This window comes from Nicotiana sylvestris, chromosome 4, assembly GCF_000393655.2.
Source record: "Nicotiana sylvestris chromosome 4, ASM39365v2, whole genome shotgun sequence".
NCBI classification, from domain to species: Eukaryota; Viridiplantae; Streptophyta; class Magnoliopsida; order Solanales; family Solanaceae; genus Nicotiana; species Nicotiana sylvestris.
In genome coordinates this window covers 133,465,442-133,477,808 of record NC_091060.1, presented here as the reverse complement: position 1 = coordinate 133,477,808, position 12,367 = coordinate 133,465,442, and positions in this window count along the sequence as shown.

Genomic DNA, 12,367 nt, shown 5'->3' with positions numbered 1-12,367 from the left:
GTATTGTTTGTTTTCCTCCTGCCCTGAATCCCTTTTGTTCTGATTTGTCTTTGATACATACTATTTTTTGCTACTGACAACTTCTTTCAAAGAGTTGCATTTGATTTGTACTTAATATAGAATGTAATGTTCTGTTAAAGTTTTACGAATTCTCGAACTTTCACTTTTGATTTTGTTTTTAAACGGGTAAGCAAGCTTGATGAATAATATATGTGGTCGGATCAATAGTAGGTCGTGGATCTTATTTCTTCTGCTATCACAATATGCTTGTTGCCTTTGAATAATGCTATTGAATTGACGAATGATTCTAGAGTTTAGTGTGTGTAAAGTTCATGTTAGGAGAAAAGGAATTGGTCTAGGTTGCTTTAAAAGTAAAGACATGCGTTGATCTTCTTTTGGGTGTCACCTGAACTTGTTTCAAGTTAGAATTGGTACTTGAATTTAAGAACGCTCAGTTAGTCGATTTGGGGTTGAATCAGTTAAAATGCAAAAGTGAATTTGATAAATGCAATGGCATGTTTTGTATAGTCTCGATTGGATTTGTGATTTTAATTGGTTTTGTGCCATCAATTGGGTTTGAAAGTTTGGGCTTAAGGTTGGCCCAGCTAAGGAGTGATCCATCTCATGACTCGTTTGTGAGTTCGATTCCTTGGACGCCCATTCTTCATTAAGACTTGGGCTCGTTCAGGCCCAAGCTTGAAGGCTTGATGCTGATAACTAGTAGCATTAATGGTATTTAGTTGAGGGAATTTGATGGAATGTATGACTTGTCTTATTGATAATTGGTTGGGTTCGATATTGACCCCCTCTTACTCGTTGTTGATATTAAATGCATGTCGAGGGACTCGAACTCGAGTCTCATCCTTGTTTTCTCCTAATTCTCAACTAGTTTGGGCCATGAGACTGCACAAAGCATAGATGCAGGCTTTTCATGTTGGGCCTGCCCATTTCAGATTTTGGTTTTATTAATTCTGGCCCTAGACTTTTGTTTCCTTTTCTTAGCCGAACTCGTTCCCTTTCTTCAAATGCAAATTTGCTGTTGTAAAGTCGAACTAAACGCTGGACTTAAAAACAAGAAGGATAAAATCCCAAGTCACCTAGTGTTGTAGTTGGACTTTGTTAATGATTGAGATTGAGCCTTAGTAGGCCACACGGTTAACCTATGGCCCCAATACTTTCGAATAAGTTTAAGTGAGTAGATTTGGGGCGTGTCATGTTAGTCAAGACATTAGAATATGGCCCTCAGAAATTTAGTTTGAATTTCCTTTATAATCTGGATTTGAGGTGTGCCGTGCCAAATAAAATCTCAAAAATGCATGGCCCTCATTTAAATTAATATTTTTATCCTTAGAAATTGAGACGCGCCATTTAGCGAATTTTCCATGGCCCTCGCAAAGTTGCAAATTCGTAGTTGCTTTAGGTGCGTTATTTTGACAATTTACCTTCCTAAACTCGGGTGCGCATTTATGTGACCCAAATCCAAATCTCAACAATGTTAGATAAAATATGTTGAGAGCCGCGGGTGCATTTATGTGACGTGGTTCAAGACGCATTTTAGATGGCATTGAAGTTTTCCTAAAAAATAATTAAATAAAAGCGGTTACAAAGTTAAAATTGCACCATAGGTTAAAACATGTATTAAAATCAAGTAAATAGGCCAAATATAACAGTTGAGCGACCATGCTAGAACCACGAAATCTGGGATTGCCTAACACCTTCTCCCAGGTTAACAGAATTCCTTACCCGGATTTCTGTGTTCGCGGACGAACAGAGTCAATTTTTTCTCGATTCGGGATTTGAAACCGGTGACTTGGGACACCATAAATTATCCCAAGTGGCGACTCTAAATTTTTAAATAAAATAAATCTCATTTCGATTGTCATTTTAAGTTGGAAAAAACTCCCTTATACCCTTTTCGGGGGTGTAATGAAAAAGGAGGTGTGACAGCTCTGGCAACTCTGCTAGGGATTGAACCCAGAAACTCTGGTTCAGGGTTCAGAATTCGAGCTTAGATGAATTGTTATATTTGGCTTTATCTGTTATCTGATTTTATTACATGTTTGGGCCTAATGTGCTAAATGTTGCTTTTACCGCTTTGATATTATTTGAACTGTATATAAACTGGTACGAAACCCTTCTTCTCTCTGCTTCGGGGATGTGCTCGCTGGTCGAGACTCCTTATTTTGTTAGTATCATACCTTGAAATAAGAAAGAGGCTCGGACAAATTACTAAGCCGGATGGCCTTTTGGTTCCCGGTACGTAGCCCCTACTCGGCTCGAGTTGTCCGCTCGGGTACCCCAAGTCTAGAAAAAATACCCAGGTTTTTGAACCTAGAATAACTCAGCCTCATGCCGGATCCCTAGTAGGAATATTTGTTTGCATCATGTGCATTTGACTTTGGAGACTCAACACAGGGGTTGGGTCTGTCTAGGACAGGTGTACCCGAAATGAAAAGACCATCCTGGTGCATCTTACTTGCTACTTGTGCATTCATTTGCTTCAGATTTGCATGTTGACCGGCTTGTAGGGGAAAAACTTAGGGAAAATCAATGAGAAAGTTGAGAGAGATAATTTCCTGTTTTGAAAAACCGACGTCCCAAAATATACTGAAACTCTGCCAAAATTTTGAAAAAAAAAGGAAAAATTTTTGTTTTGAAAAAAAAGAGTTGGTTTTTGTTTTGTCAAAATTTCCCGAACTACGCTAGTTTGATTCTCACCGGATGTGGGATACGGAGGCAACCCCCATCGGGTCCAACTTCCCTTTTGCAAAAATAGCCCAAAAGAACCAAAAATCTTACTGTTTTTTCGTGGTGAACAAGCAAGGCGATGCCATTCTTGTCAAAATTAGCCGAATGTCCCTAAAAGGATGCCGGAAGGCTATTTTTGCAAGAACAACCGCCTTTGGTCTCTTTTTCAAATTTTTGGCCGGTTACCAAACACAGCCTTAATATCTTCTCACGGAAGTGCTGAAAGGTCGTATTTGCAAAGTCGGATTTTTATTTTTGACATTAAAAAAAAGTGCTAGCTTTGTTTTTGGAGTCAAATGAATCATGATTTTGCTTAACCACCCTAATAAATGTGCAGAATGAGCACGAATCAAAATTTGCCGATAACAGTCATGAACAAGATCCCTTTGGATCTGCACATATGGTGGAACGATCTGGGTAAATCAGGGCAAGATACGGTAAATTTATACTTGGGAGGCCTCACCGGGTTGCTGAAGATTAATCCTAGGGGAGACATCATAAAGGCATTGGTTACATTCTGGGACCTGGCCCACAACGTATTTCATTTCTCAGATTTTGAACTTACCCCAACCTTGGAAGAAATAGCCGGATATATTGGGGGTCCCAAAATTCCTCTGAGACACCAGTACTTGATTTCTCCAAGGGTCGTAGCCGTACACAGGTTCCTAGATTCATTAAAGATAAGTAGGGGGGTCCACAACCCAGATCTGGAAACTGGTTTTTGTACTCTGCAGTTTATATACAAGAGATATGGTCATATATGGGGGTTTAATAATCCAGGAAACAAAATCTGTAGCAAAGGAAACCGCCTCAAATGGGAAGAACACAAGTGTTTTGCATTTATGGTAGTTTTCTTGGGCCTATTGGTGTTTCCCCGGAAAGATGAGAATATCGATATACGGATAGCTGGGGTTGTCAGCACTTTGCTTACTCAGGCTAAAAGTACCCTCACACCCATGATAGTGTCTGAGATCTTCCGCGCTCTCACAGCCTGCAAAGCCGGAGGAGACTTCTTTGAAGGGTGCAACTTGTTGTTACAAATGTGGATGATTGAACATCTATGTCATCGTCCTCAATTCATAAGTTATGGGTCGACAAAGAAGAGCTGCATAAAGGAATTCCATACAAGAGTTGATGGGTTTAGCTTACTAAAGGGGGTCACATAATGGGTATCACATCTTCGTTCCATCAGTGCAAGTCAAATAGAGTGGATGTTTGGGTGGCTTCCCGTAGATGAGATCATATACATGCCAACTACCGAGCCTTACTTCCTTTTGATGGGTCTCAGGAGTATCTAGCCTTATGCCCCATATCGGGTTTTGAGACAGTTAGGGAGATGTCAAATTGTTCTCAGGGATGAAGACATTAGTCGCCATGTGGTCGAGATTGGTCCTAATGGTCAGTTTCATGAAGCAGCGGTTTGCCAGATTTGGAGTGAGTGTCAGTACTTGACGGCAAACACTCGAGTACGTGATATATCCAGAGGTGAAGTTGCACCAGGGTACCTTGCTTGGTATAAAAGGGAAGTTGAGTTTGGAAGGCTGGCCAAAAGGCCCCATCTTCAAGAATTTGTCGAGACGTCAGAAGAGCAATGGGACTGGCTGGCCAAAGAAAATGAGTACCGAGCCACTATAAGTAGGCTGGAAAAGCAAGTCATGTACCTTCAGTTTGAGAATGGGTTACAAGCCGCCGTAGATGAAGGCGAGAAGAAGAAGTTAACTCAGGAAAATGAAGCTCTCAAAGTTCAAATTCAGAAAATGAGAATAGCTACTAGAAACCCTAAAAGAAGCCAAGCGAATGAAAGGCTTATAAGCAATCTGAAAAAGAAAGCCCTTGAGTATCAAGATGACCTGGAAAAGTCTGAGTCTAGCCTAGCAAAAGTTCGGGCACGATGGGCAAAGAAGGCGGAAGAGCAAGCACCGTTTTTGCAACAAATGAAAAGAAAGTATGAAGGGACAATCGCCAGCCTGAAAAGAAAAATGACTACCCACGAGAATGAGGCAGCCAAGCAGGGCAAGGACTTTAAAGCTGACAGGGAACACTGTTATGATTTGATGGCTCAGATGGAGGAAGAAATACAACAACTGCAAAATCAACATCTCCACGATACTCAGGTGTTGGAAGCCCGAAATCAGCAGGTCGGGGGTCTGCTTCAGGAAAAGGGTAGAATCTGAGAGAGGATCAGAACCATCGCCGACTACATTGTTGTGAAATGCCAAGCATGTGAGGATATGACTCGCACCACCTTCTTCGCGGTAGTGATGACATTTGTCCGACAGATAATGAGTGACTTGGAAAGGCTTCAAAGGGATCTTGCATATAGGCCCGTGGCGAGATTGAATGATGTCCCACGGGACCTAGGAGCATTTGAGGCATTAATGTATTCATAGTTTTCATTGGAGTCTGTTAGTCTGTTTGCGAGTCTGCACTTTCTTTTGTTGGAGTCTGTTAGTTGGTTTTCGAGTCTGTTGTTTTCACCTTTCTGTTAGAGTCTGTCGTTCTTGTTTTGAGTCAGGGTCTGTCAATTTCCCTTATCGAGTCTGTTAGTTTTTAGGATGAGTCGTTGTAATCAAAACTGTTTTATTTTATAGAAAAATTTGAAAATCCCAAAATGTGTTTATCATTTACTTTTACACTTATCCCCCAAAGAACTACACTCGGTCTGATTCATGCGGGGTCATGATATGTAGGAAATCTCCATAGGATTCGACCATAACCAAAAGAAAGATAAAAAGATAAAAAAAAAAAAAAAGAGGAAAAACAAGAGAAAAAAGAAAAGGAAAAGAGAAAGAAAATATGAATCCGTGAGAAGGGAACACTGGCAAAACAAGAAAGAGACATGAGAGAATAAAAACAAATAGAGATCAAGCAAGGAAAGGCAAGAATGAAAAAGAGAAAAAAAAAAGGAGAAGTTGCAAATGGATATAAGGAAAAGCTGGGATGACGCAAGCAACCGATCAAATGCATAATAGAAACGGTTAACTACTTAGGTGCATTCACTCCTCAAATGTACAGTTGCCTATCTGTTAAAGCCCTAATCGCTAACAAGTTTGTTATTGATGAAATTCCAGTTCAGGCAGGTGGTTAGTTTGATTGGCATTCTGACAACTCACTCCTACAACACCCGGTCCAAAAACAAGTTGAACATGGCCAACCAGGAACTTGAGGCAAGTATTGTTGATCCTTCAAAAGAGACGGAAGAATTGGAGGTCAATCTGAAAGATGAGTTGTATAAACTGAAGCAGCAGATGGCTAAAATGTACCAAGCATGGGCAAAAGGGCACCCACCGCCAGTTTACCCCGCCAACCCTGCTTTTATCCCGCCATTGGCTCAGCCCCAGGAACCTCCCACTGTGAACTCATCTCCAGCCTTTCCCCTCTACCAACAATGCCACGGCACCACTTCCCATACATCACAAGCTCCACCACCCAAACAAGTCTCGAACCCTCCTCCACTAGTCACTCCTATTTTTGTGGCACCCCCACCTGCTGCATTACACTGATTCTCCAATGAGCCTTTGTTCCAGACTCAGGACGAGCAGTATTACCCCCCGGAGCCCACTTTCAAGGTTCCCGAACCCTATTCCTACACTCCTCATTTTGACCTCCCTGCGGAAACCGAAAAACCATCTAAAAATCCCGAAAAGGAGGAGATGTTCAGGAAAGTTAAAAGACCGGAACAGTCATTCAGAGATATGCGAGGGTTGGGAGGTCAAGTAAGTGTGGCCTACAAAGACCTATGTCTGTTTCCAGATGTGCAATTGTCGGCAGGGTTTAAGATGCCCAAGTTTGATTTGTATGATGGGCACGGTGATCCAGTGACGCATTTGAGAGGTTTTTATAGCAAAATGAGGGGAGTTGGCGGGAAAGACGAGTTGCTAATTGCATATTTCAATCAGAGTCTGAGTGGATCAGCGCTGGAATGGTATACTCGGCAGGATCACGGAAGATGGTACACATGGGATGATCTAGCCCAGGCATTTTCTTGTCACTTCCAGTACAATCTCGAAATTATTCCGGATCGTCAGTCTTTGACGAAACTTGAGAAAAAGTACAATGAGAGTTTCAGAGAATATGCTTTTGTTTGAGAAAGCAGGCAGCGAGGGTTGACCCTCCAATGAAAGAAAGTGAAATGGTAGATTATTTTCTGCAGGCCTTAGAACCTACTTATTACGGACATCTGGTATCGGCTATAGGCAAGTCCTTCAATGAAGTGGTAAAAATGGGCAGTATGGTAGAAGAAGGGCTCAAGACAAACATAATCATGAGCTATTCGACGATCAAGGCAACCACCCAGGCCATTCAAAGTGGAACTGGGGGAGCAATTGGAAAGAAGAAGAAAGAGGATGTCGCAACGATTGAGTCAGGAGCTTGGTTCGGACCTAGGGGCCCATCACATTACTATAACCAGCCTCGGCCCCACCACCAAACCTACCCTCATACCCCATATATCCCACCACAACATTACTACCCACCACCAGACCCCTATTTTTCTGTCCACCATGCCCAAACATACAGCCAACCTCCGGCCCACACACAATGGTGTGCGCCAGTCCCATAAAATGCCTATCTACCCCCAAGAGCCTACCGAAACCCTCATGGATCAGGTTTCCGGCCCAACCAAGCATTTAAGAATGAGAGGTTGTAGAAGAAGAAAACTTTCACTCAATTAGGAGAATCCTATACCAGTTTGTTCCACAGGTTGTGACAATTGGATATGCTGAGTCCGATCGAGCCAAAACTGCCAAATCCTCCCCCGAGGAATCTTGATCACTCTATGAGTTGTGAATATTGTTCTGGTGCTCCGGGACACGACACAGAGAAATGCTGGCAATTGAAAACAGTTATTCAAGAGCTCATTGATACTAATCGGATTGAGGTCCAAGCTTCGGAGGCGCCCAATATCAACCAGAATCTGTTGCCGGCCCATCATGAGACAAATATGATCGATATAGTGCATAGGGGAGGGGAGCCTAAGAAGACTTCACAGACCATCATGATGATTCGGTCCAGTGAAGTTAGGCCGGTTGAAATGCCAATAAGTGATAAATCAGTGATCAGGTTGAGCAGGGCAAGCAGTGAACCATCTGCAGTAGTCAAGAAGGGGACCCCAAGTGATGTGGCAGTAAAACAAGAAAGAGCAAAAGTGGTTGTGCCAGGAGTGGCGAACAAGCCTGTTGTAATTATGGAGGGTGCCCGCACAGATCCTTTCATTATCAAGCCGGTAACTCAATTACCAATAGTCAACAGCAAGGCAATCCCGTGGAATTATGAATGAGTGACAGTGACTTACAAGGGGAAAGAGGTTAAAGAAGATGTTTGTGAGACTCATGGTTTGACTCGATCGGGAAGATGCTTTGCCCCCGAAGAGTTGAGAAAAGCTAAGATATCCAAAGATAACCCGGTGCTAGTGAAAATAGTTGTGACCAAGGAAGAAGCAGAGGAATTCTTGAGAAAGATGAAAGTGCAGGACTATTCCATTGTAGAGTAGTTGAGGAAGACAACGGCTCAGATTTCACTATTGTCATTATTGATCCCTTCAAACGAGCACCATCGGGATTTGATGAAGATCCTGAATGAGGCCCACGTTCCTGACAAAATCTCAGTAAACCACTTGGAAAAGATAGCTAACAAGATATTTGAGGTAAACAGAGTCACTTTTTTTGATGATGAGTTGCCCGTGGAGGGTACTAAGCACAATAGAGCCATCTATCTTACGGTGAAATGCGAAGATTTCGTGGTTACTCGGGTACTGGTCGACAATGGTTCTAGTGCAAACATTTTCCCTCTCTCCACTCTGAACAAGTTGAAGGTGGATGATGAAAGAATTCACAAGAACAGTATCTGCATTCGGGGATTCGACGGTGGAGGGAAAGACTCAGTCAGGGACATAGTGCTTGAGCTTACAATAGGGCTAGTTGAATTTACCATGGAGTTCCAGGTGCTCGATGTGGCTGTTTCTTACAATCTATTGTTGGGTCGACCCTGGATTCATGCTGCCAAAGCAGTCCCGTCTACTCTGCATCAAATGGTCAAGTTTGAATGGGATAGACAGGAAATTGTTGTGCACGGCGAAGATAATTTGTGTGTTCCCAGTGATGCCATTATTCCGTTCATAGAGTTTGAAGACGACAATGGGCCATAGGTTTATCAGGTTTTTGACATGGTATCGGTAGAGAAAATTCCAGAAGGGAAGTGCGTTCCAACTTCGAGGGTAGCTGCTGCATCAGTCATGGTAGCCGTTGAAATATTGAAAAATGGTTTTGTACCGGGCAAGGGTTTGGGTGCATCTCTGCAAGGTATCGTACAGCCGGTTTCTCTTCCTAAAAACTGGGATACATTTGGTTTGGGATTCAAGCCCACAGTCGCAGACGTGAGAAGAGCCAGAAAAATGAAACAGAGGGCATGGGCCCTTCCAAAGCCCGTCCCGTGTCTTTCCAGATCATTTGTCAGGCCTAGTACTAGAAAGTGCCCAGTGACGACGGTTCCCAATTCAGTGGTTGATGTGGATGGAGATTTGGTTGAAAAGTTCGAGAAGATATTCGCCGATGTGAACATGTTGGAAGCTGGAGAGGGCTCGGTTAAGGCGGATGTGTAGTTTGTTGGGGCTAGTGCAAAGATTAACAATTGGGAAGCTACTCCTCTCCCCACCAGGAAGGAGTTTTGGTAGTTTATTTTCTTTCAGTTTATCTGGATTATTCCAGGGTTGTAATTCAGATTCTATGTTCCGTCCATTTGGATGTATAAACCTTGTTATCTTTTAATTTCAATGAAATACAATTTCCCTTTTCCTTATTCCTGACAGTTTTATTTTTGTTTTCTTTTCTTCCTTGTACAGTTCTTTTTATGCTGGTTTCAATAACATGACATGCATGAGGAATCTTCGGCCCAGTTTTAAAAGCCAATCTAATTCTGAAATAGTAATTCAAGAAATAGAGTGTGATGATGAATTGGAATATGATGAGGATGAGGCCTTTGAAGAGATTAGTAAAGAATTAAGCCATTTTGAAGAAAAATCCAAGCCTAACCTGAGTGATAAAGAAGCAATCAATTTAGGGGACCCAGATAATATCATAGAAACTAAAATAAGTGTCCATCTTGAACCTCAACTCAGGGAGGAGATAATTAAAGCGTTACTTGAGTACAAAGGCGTCTTTGCATGGTCATATGACGACATACCGGGTTTAAGCACTGACTTGGTGGTTCACAAATTGCCAACTGACCCGACATTCCCTCCTGTCAAGCAGAAGTTGAGGAAGTTTAAAACAGACATGAGTGTAAAGATTAAAGAATAGGTCACAAAGCAGTTTGAGGCACGGGTCACTCGGTATCCCACTTGGTTAGCCAATGTAGTACTTGTGCAAAGAAGGATGGCAAGACCAGGGTGTGTGTTGATTACCGTGATCTCAACAAGGCAAGTCCCAAGGACAACTTCCCACTGCCAAATATCCACATTCTGATTGACAATTATGCCAAACATGAGATTGGGTCTTTGGTGGATTGCTATGCGGGCTATCATCAGATCTTAATGGATGAGGAAGATGCAGAAAAGACGGCATTCATTACATCATGGGGTACGTACTGCTATCGGGTCATGCCATTCGATTTGAAAAATGCTGGGGCAACTTACATGAGGGTTGACGACCATATTTCATGACATGATACACAGGGAGATCAAGGTTTATGTGGACGATGTGATCATAAAGTTCAAAAAGCAGTCTGACCACGTCAGAGATCTGAGGAAGTTCTTCCAAAGGCTCCGCAGGTACAATCTTAAGCTCAATCCTACAAAATGCGCATTTGGTGTGCCATCTAGAAAATTATTGGGATTCATAGTCAACCGTCGAGGTATTGAATTGGACCCATCAAAGATCAAAGCTATTCAAGAGTTTCCACCCCCGAGGAACAAGGCTGAGGTGATGAGTCTATTAGGGAGTTTGAATTACATCAGCAGGTTTATTGCTCAGCTTACAACAACTTGTGAGCCTATCTTCAAATTGTTGAAGAAGGATGTTGTGGTCAAGTGGACAGATGAGTGTCAAGAAGCATTTGATAAGATAAAGGGGTACTTGTCAAACCTACCTGTATTGGTCCCACCAGAACCAGGGAGACCTTTGATTTTGTATTTGACGGTTTTGGACAATTCGTTTGGTTGTGTGCTGGGTTAGCATGACATCACCGGCAGGAAGGAGCAGGCCATCTATTATCTCAGCAAGAAGTTCACATCTTACGAGGTTAAGTACACTCACCTTGAGAGGACATGTTGCGCCCTAACTTGGGTAACACAGAAGTTGAAGCACTATTTGTCATCTTACACTACTTACCTCATCTCTCGTTTGGATCCATTAAAGTATATATTTCAGAAGCCTATGCCCATAGGAAGGCTCGCAAAGTGGAAGATTTTGCTCATAGAATTCGACATCGTCAATGTTACCCGGACTGCAATGAAAGCCCAGGCATTGGCCGTCCATTTGACCGAGAATCCGGTGGATGAAAAATATGAGCCGTTAAAGACCTACTTCCCTGATGAAGAGGTGATGCACATTGATGAGTTAGAACCAGTTGGAGAGCCAGGTTGGAAACTTTTCTTTGATGGAGCTGCTAACATGAAAAGTGTCGGGATAGGGGATGTACTTATTTTTTAAACAGGGCATCACTACCCTGTTACGGCTCAGCTTCGCTTCTATTGCACTAACAACATGGCTGAGTACGAGGCATATATTTTGGGTTTGAGGAAGCCTTGGTCTTGGAGACTCGGATCTTCTGGTGCACCAGATCCAAGGAGAATGGCAAACACAGGATTTAAAACTCATACCATACCGGCAATGTTTGCATGATCTTTGTCAACGGTTTCGATCAGTAGAGTTCAGGCATATTCCAAGGATCCATAACGAGGTTGCTGATGCTTTGGCTACCTTAGCATCAATGTTACATCATCCTGATAAGGCTTATGTGCACCCTTTGCATATTCAGGTCCATGATCAACATGCTTACTGTAATGTAGTGGAAGAAGAACTTGATGGTGAGCCTTGGTTTCATGATATCAAGGAATATATCAGGATAGGGGTGTATCCAGTACAAGCCACAGGTGATCAAAAGAGAACAATTCGGCGGTTGGCAAGCAGATTTTTCTTCAGTGGAGGGGTTTTGTACAAAAGGACTCTGGATCTTGGACTATTGAGATGCATAGATGCTAGACAAGCCACAACTATCATGACCGAAGTACATTCTGGAGTTTGTTGACCGCATATGAGTGGGTACGTGCTGGCAAAGAAGATTCTCCGAGCAGGTTATTATTGGCTCACTATGGACCGAGATTGTATTAGTTTCGTGCGCAAGTGTCATCAGTGCCAAGTGCACGAAGATTTGATTCATTCTCCACCATCTGAATTGCACACAATGTCTGCACCATGGCCTTTTGTTGCGTGGGGCATGGATGTCATTGGACCAATCGAGCCAGCAGCGTCCAATGGGCACAGGTTCATTCTGGTGGCCATCGATTATTTCACCAAGTGGGTTGAAGCTAAAACTTTCAAGTCTATGACCAAGAAAGCGGTGGTCGATTTTGTGCACTCAAATATCATTTGTCAGTTTGGGATCCCAAAGGTGTATTACAGAT